The sequence below is a fragment of the Salminus brasiliensis genome, chromosome 22, assembly GCF_030463535.1.
Source record: "Salminus brasiliensis chromosome 22, fSalBra1.hap2, whole genome shotgun sequence".
Classification (NCBI taxonomy): domain Eukaryota; kingdom Metazoa; phylum Chordata; class Actinopteri; order Characiformes; family Bryconidae; genus Salminus; species Salminus brasiliensis.
This window is the reverse complement of record NC_132899.1, coordinates 12408108-12422054: the sequence shown is the minus strand read 5'-3', so window position 1 is coordinate 12422054 and position 13947 is coordinate 12408108. Positions and strand designations below refer to the sequence as shown.

The 13947-nt window shown below is 42.8% G+C and overlaps 1 protein-coding gene across 18 annotated transcripts in view; it reads left to right on the top strand.

The window, feature by feature from the left end:
* The window catches only part of nrxn1a (neurexin 1a), a 192601-nt gene that overhangs the window by 47020 nt on the left and 131634 nt on the right, over positions 1–13947 (top strand). The gene's annotated exons all lie outside the window — the stretch shown is intronic.

Below are 13947 nucleotides of genomic sequence, written 5' to 3'. Positions count from 1 at the left end.
CAGTATGGTTTTAAGTCTAAAGCAAAGCCTATGATCCTTTCCTGTGCTGTGCGCTGTTTACTGATATTAAACCTCTCATTAGATTCAAACACTTTCCCTTGAACACGATAAGCCCAAGGCAACACTTTCTAATTAGTTTATGTGGCCCGCTGGTGACTGCATTTGCTGTTGTATTTTTCCTCTCTGGCAACAAAGTGTCATTATCACTTGGGCTGGTCTTTTTTTTTTTTGGGGAACCACTTGCAGCATCAGTGGCTCCAGTGCATGTTGACTCACTTGTTAGGGAGAGAAAAGGGATTGGAGGGCTGTTGAGGTATACCCAGGGGCGAGTGCAACAAAGTGGGGCAGGGCGCGTTTATATACGTGTCATCACTCTGAAAGCTGCTTGTGTAATGCTCCGCTTTGGCGCTAACCACTTCATTAGCCGGAGATTGTTTACCTCCTGCTAGGCAAGGCCGTGATTTCAGTTATTCTTTCTTTTTTTTTTTTTTTTTTTCTCCTTTCCTCTTCTTCTGGTCGTGTAGTGGATCTCCCGTGTGTGTTTTGTGTTCTCTAGAATATGCCAGAGTTCGCCCCCAGAGGGTTTAGGGTCATTATGGGATGCTTCGGCCGACCCGCGGAACATTCCAGTTGTTTGGTCGTCTAGCTCCTTACCTCATTATGTTCCACGGCAACTGAGCTGGAGACAGCGCACACTCATCATTGTGCGCTCCTCAGCAAGGTGAGCAGTGACTCAGCCTGTGTGGAGGAATCAGACTGACGCTGTGACCTCAGAAGAGTGTTTATGCTTTTTAAGGGTCAGACCTTGTTTCGCAGATGAACACACCAGGCACTTGAAAATTCTTCGAAAACCCTGATCCTCCTGATCTGCCTGAATAGCTAACCTATTGATTATTGCTGCAGGGGAATGATCATCCACCCTCACAGACACACAAATACACACATATACACTGTTTAAAAGGTGCAACACAACCGCATTCTCTATATCTGCTTCTGTCTCTGATATGCAGTGATATGCAGTAGTGCTTCACAGTCTATTTAGCTAATGGGAATAGACTAAGTCCAAAAGTACAAAAAACATAGTGTTCCTAAATACACTCTGTGTCTGCATAACTAGTATATTGAAGTAAGAGGCATTTTGCTAAATATTCAAATTTACCATATATGGAAAAAAAAGTCTTGGGACACACCTCTTAATCATCAATCACAGCCATGAGCCATAGAGCTCACAGAATTCCGGTTTGTGAAATGTCTTCCCTCTTAGATATTCTAAGATCAACTGTGAGTGGTATTATTGAAGTGTGGAAGTGGAAGCATTTAGGAACCATAGCAACTTATTGTAAGTATTATAAGTGTGTGTGTGTGTGTGTGTGTGTGTGTGTGTGTGTGTATTAAGGTCAATTTGAATAGGACAGTAGAATAGAAGTAAGGCAAGTGTTTAGACCAGGCTACTGGATCAAACCACTGAATACTTCAATAAAACTTAAAGCTGTCTGATCTGGTAGCTGTGTGGATCTATAAGCTAGTAAGATCATCTGATATATTTACAAAAGTCTGTTGGACCAGCTTTACAAAACATTAGCAAAAATCCCATTTAACCTTTATTTTAGACCTATTTCAAATCTATCCATTTTGGGTGTTTTAATAAATGTTTCTTTTGGTCTTTTTGATTGAATTCACATACAGAATAAGTTGCTATTTACTGTGTCGCCATGCATTCACATTAGCATTGCTGGGTTTTCCACCACATTCATGTTTCTTGCAACCTGGCTTCTTTTGATTAGATATAAAAGAAGTGCAGATCAGTAGTGTGGTATATACTGGAAACTGAACATTATGTGGCGACTACACAAAGGTCTCTATAATTTCTCATAGGTTTGAAGAGGACCTTTGCCAACATTCTGTAAAATTGGCTAAGAAAAAATGTGCATTTGTGGGCCAAACATGGATAATAAGGCTTAATTTTATTCAGTGCACATGGAACAATGTGGTTTCTGTGTGAACATGTCATTAGGAAAGGAAGGACCGTCTGTTCAGAAAGAAAGGCTGCAGAATGGACGGGGTGAGTGTCTCTACAGCACTGAGGACTAGCGGAAGTAAGGCTGTGGATGTCGGATCGTACATTGACTTGCCATCCCTGGTGTGTTCTCTGCCCTGACCTGCCAGTCACGCTGGACGTTGACCCATGCTTTGGAGCAGTGTTTGTGTGTGTGTGTGTGCACGTACAGTGCGAGTGGCGGAGGGATGTGGGGTCTAAGTGACCTTTGGGGCAGCGCTCCCCCTTAAAAGCACTGACAGCTGGACAGCAAGCTGGAGAGAGCTGTGGGGATGTTGGGCTGAGTCCGCATGCAGAGCAGGCCTGGTGACCTTGGCCATGGCCAAAGAGGTCGCTGGGGATAGAGGCATGGGCCTGCCATACTAAACAAATAGAAAACTGTGTATTTCTGCTTTTCTTAGTTGATTTCCTGTTTCCTCAGCTGTTCTAGATCTCCCATGGTGTACAGGCCTCAAAATACTGCTTTTGTTTTTCATCAAGAAGACGCTAGGAGCTAGAGAAACTGTCAAATGTTAACCATTCTAAACCTTTCCATTTGAATAAAATAAAACATGAAACAACACTAAAATACACAGATGTGAGAAGTGCAGCCCTCAACCTGTTAAAATTGAGTCATTCTATGAGTTTAGGAATTTATCTAACCACATGAGGAACTGTGGCCATTTTAAGATGAAATTAATCACCCAGTCATGTTTATAGTGAATATGGTTCCAATGGTTACAATATTAAAAAGGAATTTTGTGCCTGGGGTGAGAAAGTGTTTCTTGGAGGATAAACATATCTTGCATGTTGTTGTTTTTTTTGTTTGTTTGTTTTTTTAAACATGATTGCTCTTGATTAAAATGTTGAGAACTGCAACATGGCACCCCTTTTATAGAATTATTAAAAAAACTAATCCATTGTGAAATGACCTATTAATGACTTTTAAATAGTACATCAATGTGATTGCAATGATTGTAGGCTTCTAAGGGTTGATCAATTTCACCCTCTGCCTCGTTCGAGAATGTTATCTTCATCCTTCATTGTGTCTACTGGTGCTTTATACCTCTCACCTCTCAGCATCATTTCCCAGACTGCCCATAGGGCCTTACGTAGTGTTACACTTTTATCCCTCTTCAAAGTCAGACACTCTGCTCCTCTCTCTCTCACTCTCTCCTCTCTTCGTGCCCTGCCAGATCAGGGAGAGGATTTATCCTCAGTGGGCTCTGGCTCAGTGTCAGCCCCTGCATTTCTCCATAGTGTTCCTGTTTACCTTTCAGTGTGAGTTAATACTCTGTCAACACCATTAATCCCCGGCATAATAGGGTGCGTCCGCCACCGTCCGCAGTGTTTACCAGCCTGGCGACAGCTCGGTGAGATTGATTCAGTGATGCTTTATGTCCAGCAGTCTGATCTAATGACATGCCTGTAAATTACCAGCATGGAGGGATGCAGCCATGCTTGATGCGGCTGCAGGACGGGTAACGTTCACTTGGCTCAGCTGCTGTTGGCCAATCTTTACGCCTACTTTCTGTCACCAGGTTTACGGTAACGTGCCCTGACAGATAAAGTAGGTTTCTGTTTGAAGTCAGAGTATAACACAGTGGCGCTACCTGTGTCTGTGTGTTAAAATGAGTTTATTTTAATACATTATGTCTAGTTTGAAAACATGTAAAAAAAAAAAAAATATTTAACATTTTATTCTAATGTATTATTTATTATATTATATATTTTTAAAGGTCTGCTGTAATATTCCAGTGCATGGCACACATTCGTCAGCACTTTTCTCCTTTTTTATACATCCTGATGTTTTTCGCTGTATTTTTTTGGTCTACTGTAGATTCAAGATGCAGTACCAGGGTGTTTTATCTGTGTGTTTGCAGGCTAACATGTGTGTGCATATCTAAATTCAGAAATGATAGTCAGTAGAAGAGATGAGTGTGTCATTACTCATGACGTGATGAGATGGAAGAAAGTGTTTGAATTCCTATAAATTGTCTCCTCACTCAGAGCTGAGCTCTTCAGTAGGTGGGTAAAATATAATCTCTTTTCCATTCCTCCATGAGAATGGCTCAGCACCCTCCTCTCATCCCTTTCAAAAAGACTGCCAATTTGGGCCGTGGGGCTGGGTGACTCATGCTCGCCGGAGCAGGGCTGTGGATCGGAGCCTGCGGAGCTCGATAATGGAGGAAGTGTGTCCGTCACATCACTGTCTGTGGACCTGCTGTGTGGCCATCATTACCTTCTCCTTCCTCATCAAGTGTCCAGACACCGTCACTCTCTCTCTTTCTCTCGCTCTCTTGATGGTGTCATGTTGTTAGTCCTCTCATCCAAGCCACCTCTCGGGTTGCTAATTTTTTTGCTGTCCCTCCCATGGAAAAACTAGAGTTTTTTTTGCCTAGGTAAAATTAGAGGTACAATTATTACTAGAATTCATGCGTAGATTTGATATGTAGCTGTTCTTTATTATAAAAAACTGCAATGACACTAAAACACACATTTATAGTAATCCGTATGATTTCCTGTTGAATTTACATATATTTTCGCAGTCATTCAAAAACCTTGTCGTTTTTCACCTTTTGGCATTATGTGAATCTACCAGCTGTTCTTTTCACTCTGTCCATACTTCATGATGAATTGACCAGTATAAATGCTCCAAAATCCATGGAAGAATATATGTTAACATGGGTGTCCATTAAAAAAGGTGTTTTCCTTTTCCTATTAAGTTTTTACTGAGACCAGTGTCTCTTGCAGCACAGAAACAAAACAATGACTATGAGCTACCTTCCATATTTTAATGGGACAGTAGGCTATTCAGTTTTTCCTTGGTCATCTGTGTGTCATTGCTTCATTAATCCATACACACGAAACATAAGAAAATGCCTACAGTAGAATCTAGATGTGTCCTCTAGGTTGAGTCGCTATTGTTCCTCAATAACAAGTAATATAGTTCAGAGTGAACTTTCAGAGGACCAAAGAATACTTTCAATTTTCATGGTTTTGCCCCTAGAGGCTGAAGTCGGTCACACTTTAAAGGGATAATTTGTACAGATATATTTGCTCCTCATTTGTATGTGTGAAAAAAGCTGTGGCTTTTAGAATACTATATAGAATATTAAGCAGGCTGATAACAAAACACACATGTAAACATCGTATGGTTGTGTGGATTTTTCACTCTGGAACTAAAGCTGGAATGATCCCAGAAATCCCACAATCCCCTAGACTGGATTTTCAGCCTTGAAAGGCAGTATATATCAGTTTTGACAGATCACTCTTGAAAACTGTGACAGGTGATATGACAAATATCGTCTGGTCACTTTTGGAGGACATTTAAATGTTTTTGCTTTGTTACCTGCTTTTGCTGGCATTGATTAATGGATATGACAACTCAGCTTCTGAATGGGGCTAGATCAGGGCGTTTTGTCAGGGGGAAAATCTAGATACAGTGGTTCTTGTGTGATGAATGGTCAGAAGATGAATAACAATATAAGACCAAATAGAACAGCACAGCAAAGTGCTTTTTACAAAGACAAACTAAGATTAAGAAAGAACTCTCTAGTCATTTTAAATAGAAACTAGATGCTTGATTTAAAATCACATGTTTTGGGGGAAAGAACTAAAAAACAGTAATTAATTTAATATATATAGCTTCTTCTGAATTGTTCGAAGTAGCGGAATACTAGCATTGTATTATTCGTGTATAAACATCAAAACATTGCTGTCAGAACAAAATGTTTGGTTACTTCTGAATCCCCAGTTGTCTGATAAAAACATGAGGTATCTCACTAAGGGAAATGCCTCAAACAGGACTGATCATGCAAGCACTATGTCTGTCTAAAGCTCTGCCTCCCCTATATAGCTCATTTTGGTTCCCTATTCTGACATTCGTTAGCATTCTCATCCCCATGCCTAATGCACAAAGGGAAGTGTGCAGCTCTTAATTGCATGCTTTCTAAAGCCATACTGACCAGACAGACAGTCGAATGAAAGCTTGAAAGATCTTAAAATATATATATATATATATATATATATATATATATATTAGTGATATCGCTACTGTCTCACCAATGTGCCAACAGTGCCAAGGACATCATGTGCCAGGGAACAAAAGCTGATTTGTATTTTTCTGTATTTTCTGAAAGCCGTTGTCCTGTCTGTGTAAAGCACAAACTAGGCACGGGCAATGTAATTTCTGCTCCTCTTTGGAGGAGAAAGGAGAAGAATGGAATGCTCTTAACTCCAGTGCAGTGCAATTATAGAAAGAGGCACTGACTTTGGGCAGCAAAGCAACACTGTGTGTTTTGTGGTAAAGTGCATACAGGAGAGTTGAACCGAATGTGCAGAACTCACCCACTCAATTACTAGATTCCAGAGTACGTAGCAAAACACTCTTCTGTGAAAGAACTTTTAATATGTGTGCTCTCTAAAGGTTCAAAAGGTGGCTGTGCGTGTGTATTCAGGACCATGGATAGATCCCTGGATGTGACCGAAGTCTTAGAAGCCAGCATAGAAACTGTGCACCCCTCATAAAGCCACAAATAAAGGGTGCTGACCATCAGAAAACCTGTTGAACTCTACATGACATGCCATGATGGTAGCTAGATACACCTTAATGGTGTAGAATGCTTCTCTTTTGTCCAACAAGCCCTGAAAGAAAATTATCCTTTTCTACTCATGCCACCTCTCAAATGTGTGCCATTTGCTGTCATACAGTGAGGATGTAGAAGGACCCTTATCACTTAGCACAATAGCCTTATGTAATGTTACGAGGAAGGTCCATTGCACCAGATTCTTTCTTGTTATGGAACAAACCCAGAGAGCCAATCAATCCGGGTGGGGACACCATGTCCCAGCACATCGGAGGGGGCCAGGGCATCCCTAATGGGAACTAAATCATGTTTGCTAACCAAAGTTTTCCTGATCATTTTGCCTTGACAATGAGGCTCAGAGGTGGGAACGCATAAAGAAACATGTTTAGCCAAAAGACACCCGTTTTGCAGCCCTGCCATAGTTTTTCCTGAGGGCGAGGCATCCGTTCTCCATACAGTGGATTTCACCTGGAGAGACAATTCACTTCTCCATTTATTAAGCCCACATGTGAGGGGAATGTCAAGCTGATTTTGCACTACCCCACACAATCAGTTTGCAAGCACCATCACCACTATAATGTGGCGTAGATGGAAAAGGGGACACAGCTGAAAGTCTATTATTCCCCTCAGGCCTCATGGGACCACTGTTAAGGTGAAAGCCATGAGAACTAACAAACAAAGGCATGTTCTAGGTCTAGGTAGGTAGTCCAGTCCAATAGGGGCTTTTAAGAAATTCATAGATTATGCCCTATAAACCAATGCCAAATAACCACCCTGTAGATTGAGTTTGGTGAACCTCATTGAGTTTAGTGTCCAGGTCAAATTTAACACAAAACCTTGGGTGTCAGCATTTGAGTATTTCCTTAGGTCTTTGTTAAGAACATGTAAATCTAGGATAAGACCCCCCCCCTTTGGGAACAAGACGGTAGCGAGTGTAAGGCACATGCTGACTTTTTTCCCACTGGGACCACTGTCCCTCTGTCCCTTGCTTTAGAGGGAAGATATTACTGTCTCTAAGGACTGACTTCCCATTTGCCTCTGAAGCTATGACCCCATTGATAATGGGGGATTTCACAGCAAATTGCAGTCTGTATCCCTTGGTTACTGTGAAAAATACCAAGGGATGCACTAAAAATATGCATCAGGCCGCTGAACATCGAGAAGGGTTTGGCAAAACTGTTTGAACATTGGTGTACTGGGGAAGCAGTGGTGGCTGAATCACAGTGAAAGGTTTTTGAGGCATGCCACCTTCTCCTCTTGGCAGGAGAGTGAGGTGTGCTGGACTAAGGAGCAGACAGATTAAGTAGCTTTAAATGCTGGTTGACTTCATTCAGTGAAATGGAATGACCCCTAGGATCCATGCCTCTTTTTGCTACTGGGGATGTTGAGCAGCTGTGAGCATGGTGAACGACTGCTTGCCCCATGGCTGGGTGCCTTAGAGAGAGGGTTGGTTACATGCTCAGAAGTTTTTGGCTTTGTCGTCCTAAACCACTGGTAAAACTCTCTCTAAAGCAGCGAAGGTCCGGGCTGCAGATGAGAAGCTGAATGAGATGCTGGCTGCACAAAAATGCAGCCAGCCCCCCCCCAAATGTTTGGCCATCTCCTCAAGTAACTCCAAGTGGGCAGTCAAGTGCAAGGTAGCATTGAGTTCCTTGATTGCTGGAGCTGAGGACCTTTAGATCTTTTGGTACATGGAGGCTGTAAAGGAAGAGAAAGCTAGCTGAGGAGAGGGTTGCCCTCCTGTTAGGAGGTTGCCCTCCTCCATGATTAATGGGCTGCAGAGCCCAATCCCCTCCCTGTCCTTCATATTCAAGTTAGATTGAAGAAGAGGGTTATCCCAGAATTGCTTCATTTCTTCTCACACACTGGTAAAGCAGGAAGCAGTTTCTGACCGAACAGAGGAGTGGTCAGTTATGTTATACTACCTTAATACTTAGTTAGAAGGCTTTGGTGGTCTGGAAGAGACATGAGTCACCTTTTGACAATATAGCAACACACCATTGTCTCTCTAAAATATTTACTGGCATATCACAGCAGCTATCAGGGTCAGCGAGGGATGCTTGGACATGTTTAATATGATATGATAGATTCTCAGTCAGAAGTTTTTTTGGACCTTCTTATCCACATCTTCCTGTTTGGGGACTCTGAACCATTGGGCACAAGGCAGGAATACCCCCTGGTCAGGGCGCCAGTCAATCGCAGGGTTATGTTATAAGTAATAAAAAAAAAAGCTTGCTTTCAGGAATGAATATATGGAACCGATGTTTAGTTTAGTTTAAATATGTTTAAAGACTAATGACAATCAGATTTACAGGAATCAGCTGAAACTAAATCCTGTTGCATTAACTTCCTTTAAAAAGTTACAAAAGTTTCTTCTTTCTCATATGAAGTTTCTTTTTTCGGGATACAAGATTTTATTTGCTGTCTCGCTCTGTACCCTTACCAAGGATGAGTGAGGACAGTGCAAATAGTTTGTCCCATATCTGTCCTTACATTAAGTTATTTACCAGTGATATTTGACTGAAAGCCTGATACAGTGTCACACTCCACCCGGCACAGTTCACATGGCTGTGATTACTGCTGTCGAGGGAATGACATCTGTTGTGATTTCCACGGCGAGTGTTACTCATGGTGGATGTCATTAGAACGGCCTTTCTCGCGCCGCATGTGTAGTAAAGACTAGCCTCGGGCCTCGAGTCGAGATAATGGCTTTTCCATTACAAATACACCAATATTTCTGAGACGGACACACTCCCACCACGAAAGGGCGAATTACATTTCTCTCTTATTTGATACTGTTTGAGCCATGCTGAGAGAAATAACTTTTCCCCCGACATCAGAAACCAGTCTCTGTGCGGAGAAGACAAGCAGAATTCGGTTGAGATGAATGTCAGACTTTGACTGCTTTTTCGCTAACTCGGAGAGATCACATCTCTACCCAATCACGGCCCACTGATGTCTTCTGGCCCTTTTCTCTCAGTAAATGCATGACTTTTCTCAGCGTTTTTTGTAAGGGATGAGATATGGAGCTTCAGAAAGGAGAGAATGAAGCGTTTTGTTGGTGGAGCAGCCAAGCGAGAGGAGATAAGTGACAGGGCCGTACTTGTGTGTGTGTGTGTGTGTGTACGGTAAGCAGTGGAGCATGTGTTGTCACACTTGGTAGTCACCTCTAAAATGGGTTTGGGTGCGTGTGTGTGTGTATATGTGTGTTTTGGAGTGTTTTAAGGACCGAACACTGGGACGCTCACTGCAGAGCTATGCCATAACACGGTCAATGTAACATGATTTCTTTTCGGAGTCATTTTTAAATGTTTCCATTGATGCTTTTATCTTGAATGAAACTGTGAAGCTGTTTTCGTACCGGAGTTATGAAATTTTGATATGGCAATGAAGATATTTGTCATGGATTTCCAATCGCCTTCCTTGAGAAGATGCTAGCAGACATGTTTGGGCGCGAGGTAACTGTAATGGAGGAAAGCGGAGAGCAAAAGGAGGAAAAAGAGGTGGAGAGAGAGGCTCCTCAGCCTCTGCGCTTGAACTTTGGCAAAGTAAAGTAAACAGTTGAGGCATGAAATGGATAATTTGATATTTGAAAGACACAGAATTATGTAGATTAATTGAAGAGGAGTGTGGGGGGCTTATCAGTAAGCGGCAGGTCTTTTCCCTCGGCTCGTCTTGGGGTGGGTGTGTGTGTGCGTACGAGTGTGTGCGTCAGTGTATGTGTTTTAATGGATCAAGGGTTATTCATAAAGCTCAACCTAAGGTACTGTGTTGTGTGCGCGTCTGCTGGGAGGCTAGGCAGAGGAGGCTGAGGCCAGCTTATGCTGGCCTCAGCCTCCTCCGCCTAGCCTCCCAGCAGACGCGCACACACACGAGCACATACACCTGGGGAGGGGATTGCTTTCACTGCATCGTCCTTTTTGTCCTTTCGCCAACCCACACACTTCCATTACCATTCCGATAGACACGCTTTCTTCCTCCTTTCTTCATCCTTCCCCCTTTCTTGCTCTCCTTTTCTCTGTCTTTCTGTTCTAACAAGGTTGTGATGGTGATGGAGTGCGTTGGGGGTTACTAAGCAGGATCCAGCCCTGACAGTAATCTTTTTGTTCTGCGTCTCAGCTGGAAGTTGAGGCATGAAAGCAGGAGAAAGAATAAACAAGACGCCGTTGCAAAGTGGTTTGGATTCAGTGTAATATGCAGCAGCACTTTGATGATGAGTTTTGGCTGGGGGAGCGCTGTGCTGTTGCGGCGCGAGCTGTGTTCGGCGGAGCCAGTCCTGTGCTTTGCTGTGTCCTGCCGCTGCATTTGCTGTCAGCGCACTCCGGGGGCGCTCTATTAAACTGCGCTCTTTGATCGAAGAGGCAGGGATGGGCGCAGTTCTCGTCCGCGAGAAATGAGCGGTTGCGTCTCGCTCACAGCAGTCTCAGCCCACTCATGTTTTCCCCCATACCCACAATTACCACCGCTGCTTGCCAACACCGACCACTCTCTCTAGTCTAGCCTTGTACCTGAAAGTCTCGGAGGATGGAGTGTGTGTTTGTGTGCGATCTGATATGGTAATCAGATGGTGAAAGCTGTTATTGTGTTTGGCATGGTTCACTCACCAACTCGGTTCACTGTTCACATGCTGCGGTCACATAGTAAACTGACCGTGGAATCAACCTGCTGAGAATTTAAACAATAGTAGCATGGCTGACACACTGTTTAGTCTATAGTAGGGAATGGCTCTAGATGTAGCTTAGAGTAGACTAGGCTAGAAGAGTTTAAAATTGAACAGAATGAACTAGTATAGTTTGAGAACACGATTGTTATAAAATCCTCAAAGCTCCTCATAGCATACCATTTCTCAAGCTGATTAGACTAGAATAAACTAAAAGAAAAAAGCATGGAATAGCACTGTGTTCACTTGCTAACACTTAGTTTTTCCTCCATTATAATCACTGTAGTTCAGTATTTTTTAATAGAGAGCGAATCTGAATGCACCCAATTAACCTTCTGGAGGCTACCATGGCAAAAAAAAAAGCATATTGTTTATTAACTTTGGAATTGTTTGGTAAAGAGACATGGTTTCTACTGCATTTTACATTTTACATCTGCAGAGATCTATGACTTTCTAGAAAACAAGTCGGAACTCCATATCTACTCAGCACAGTTTAGCAGTGAACTAACATGTTTTTGTGATATCAATATGGGATATTAAAAAAGCATTTGAACACAGTGAATATTTTGTATTGTGATTTATCTGCCATTCATTTTCCAAAATAACAAAAGGTTTGGCTGTAAACAGCAGCTAGAATACAAGCCTCAACACCAGTTAAGTCTTCTATAAGTTTATATTTACAGCAAGACTTGGGTTTCAAAAAAGCGAAAAAGGGTTAACTCATCTGACTTTTCACTAAATATTCTCATAAATAGTGAATTAATTGGGATGCATGAACTTTGTGCAGCCAGAGAATGCTCTATTGAGAACCACAGACAGTAAACATTTAAAATGATCAAATGGCCAGCACATATAGTTCACTATTTCTCAACTAGGGAGCAAATCAGTATACAGTCTAGACTACAGTAGAGTAGCATTAGATTCACCTGCTACAATGCTTTAATGCTTTAATGCTACAATAATGATAATGACATTACTGGACATCACTGCACAATTATACTGTATATTACCATTTTTAAATATTTATTCTCTTCTCTTTTTTTCACCAATTTTCTGCACTAGGTAAGACCTCTAGTCACCACTAGTTAGACTAACACATTTACTCTGAATTATGTGATTACAGGGGCAGTGGTGGCTCAGCGGTTAGAGCTCTGGGCTGTTGATGACAGGGTTGTGTGTTCGATACCCAGGCTAGTGGAGAAGGACGGCCATCCTACCCAGCCAGAGCGAGAGCAAGGCCAATTAGGCGTTTTTATCTGAGAATGTCAAAATATCAAGGGACTGGTGGTGGACAGGAATCTTGACTTCAAGTTTTGCATCTGTAGCCCACTCGCCAGGCTAGCCTTTGCCCGATCTGTTGTCATTCTTGTGTAAGCATTTATACGTGAGTGGTGAATTATCAGTCAGCCAGACTTGAGTTTGCTCTGTGGTGAGCAGATTATCCTGCTAACTGAGCTAAGGCAACCAGCTTCTTCCACCTGATTCAGAGCCGTTAAACATTTCACTGTCAGACTGGTTTAACATTTGTTGAAAGATAGATTTTTTTTTTTTTTAATTGTGATTTTGACTGAGTTTTTTCACCCTGTGAACAAAGTGACCATTGTATTTAATTGGTTTTAAAATAAGGCAGCATGAGATGGCATGGAAGCCATGTCCAGTAGAACCATATATGCTACTACATATATGCTAGGGGCAGTGGTGGCTCAGCGGTTAGAGTGCCGGGATATCGATAACAGGGTTGTGGGTTCGATTCCCAGGCTCGGCAAGCTGCCACTGTTGGGTCCTTGAGCAAGGCCCTTTACCCTCTCTGCTCCCCGGGCGCTGGAGTTGGCTGCCCACCGCTCTGGGTGTGTGTGTGTACTCACTGCCCCTAACACATGTGTGTGTGTGTGAGTGTGTGTTCACTACCAGATGGGTTAAATGCGGAGGACACATTTCGCTGTACAGTGCACACTGTACAGTGACAAATACGTGCACCTTTTTACTTCCACAACTTACGTGACGTCCCCAACCCTCAACCGTGTGGAATCCATGCAGGCCGTGGGTCTCAAAGAACAGGTATTAAGGAAAACACCTGAATATGATAAAGTGCTGTGAATGAACTGGTTGACTTGCTAACCTATTAACCTAGTATTTACTATGTAGTGAACGGACTGGGGAACACCACTGAAGGATTTGTCAATGAGTCAAAAGTAAACACCTCAAAATGACTTCCACACCACTTCACTGTTCCTCTAACAGAGTGTACGTCTGAGCTGAGCATGTGTGTGTGTGTGTGTGTGTGTGTGTGTGTGTGTGTGTGGCTCCCTGTGTGTAGAGGTGTAGCGTTCAACTTCCTGTCTTCCATCTTGAGTTGTAAAATGGCTGCCAGTGTGAAGCTGCAGTTAGTGAGTCAGTCAACGGCCTGAGGAGGAGAGAGAAGCGCAGGACAGAGCCTTACGAGAGAGAGAGAGAATTGCGGAGAGATAAAGAAACAGAAGTAGAGAGAGCGGTAGACATAGACATGGAGGGAGGGAGGGAGGGAGGGAGGGAGGGAGGGAGGGAGGGGGAGAGGGAGAGAGAGAGAGAGAGAGAGAGAGAGAGAGAGAGAGAGAGAGAGAGAGAGAGAGAGAGAGAGAGAGAGAGAGAGAGAGAGAGAGAGAGAGAGAGAGAGAGAGAGAGAG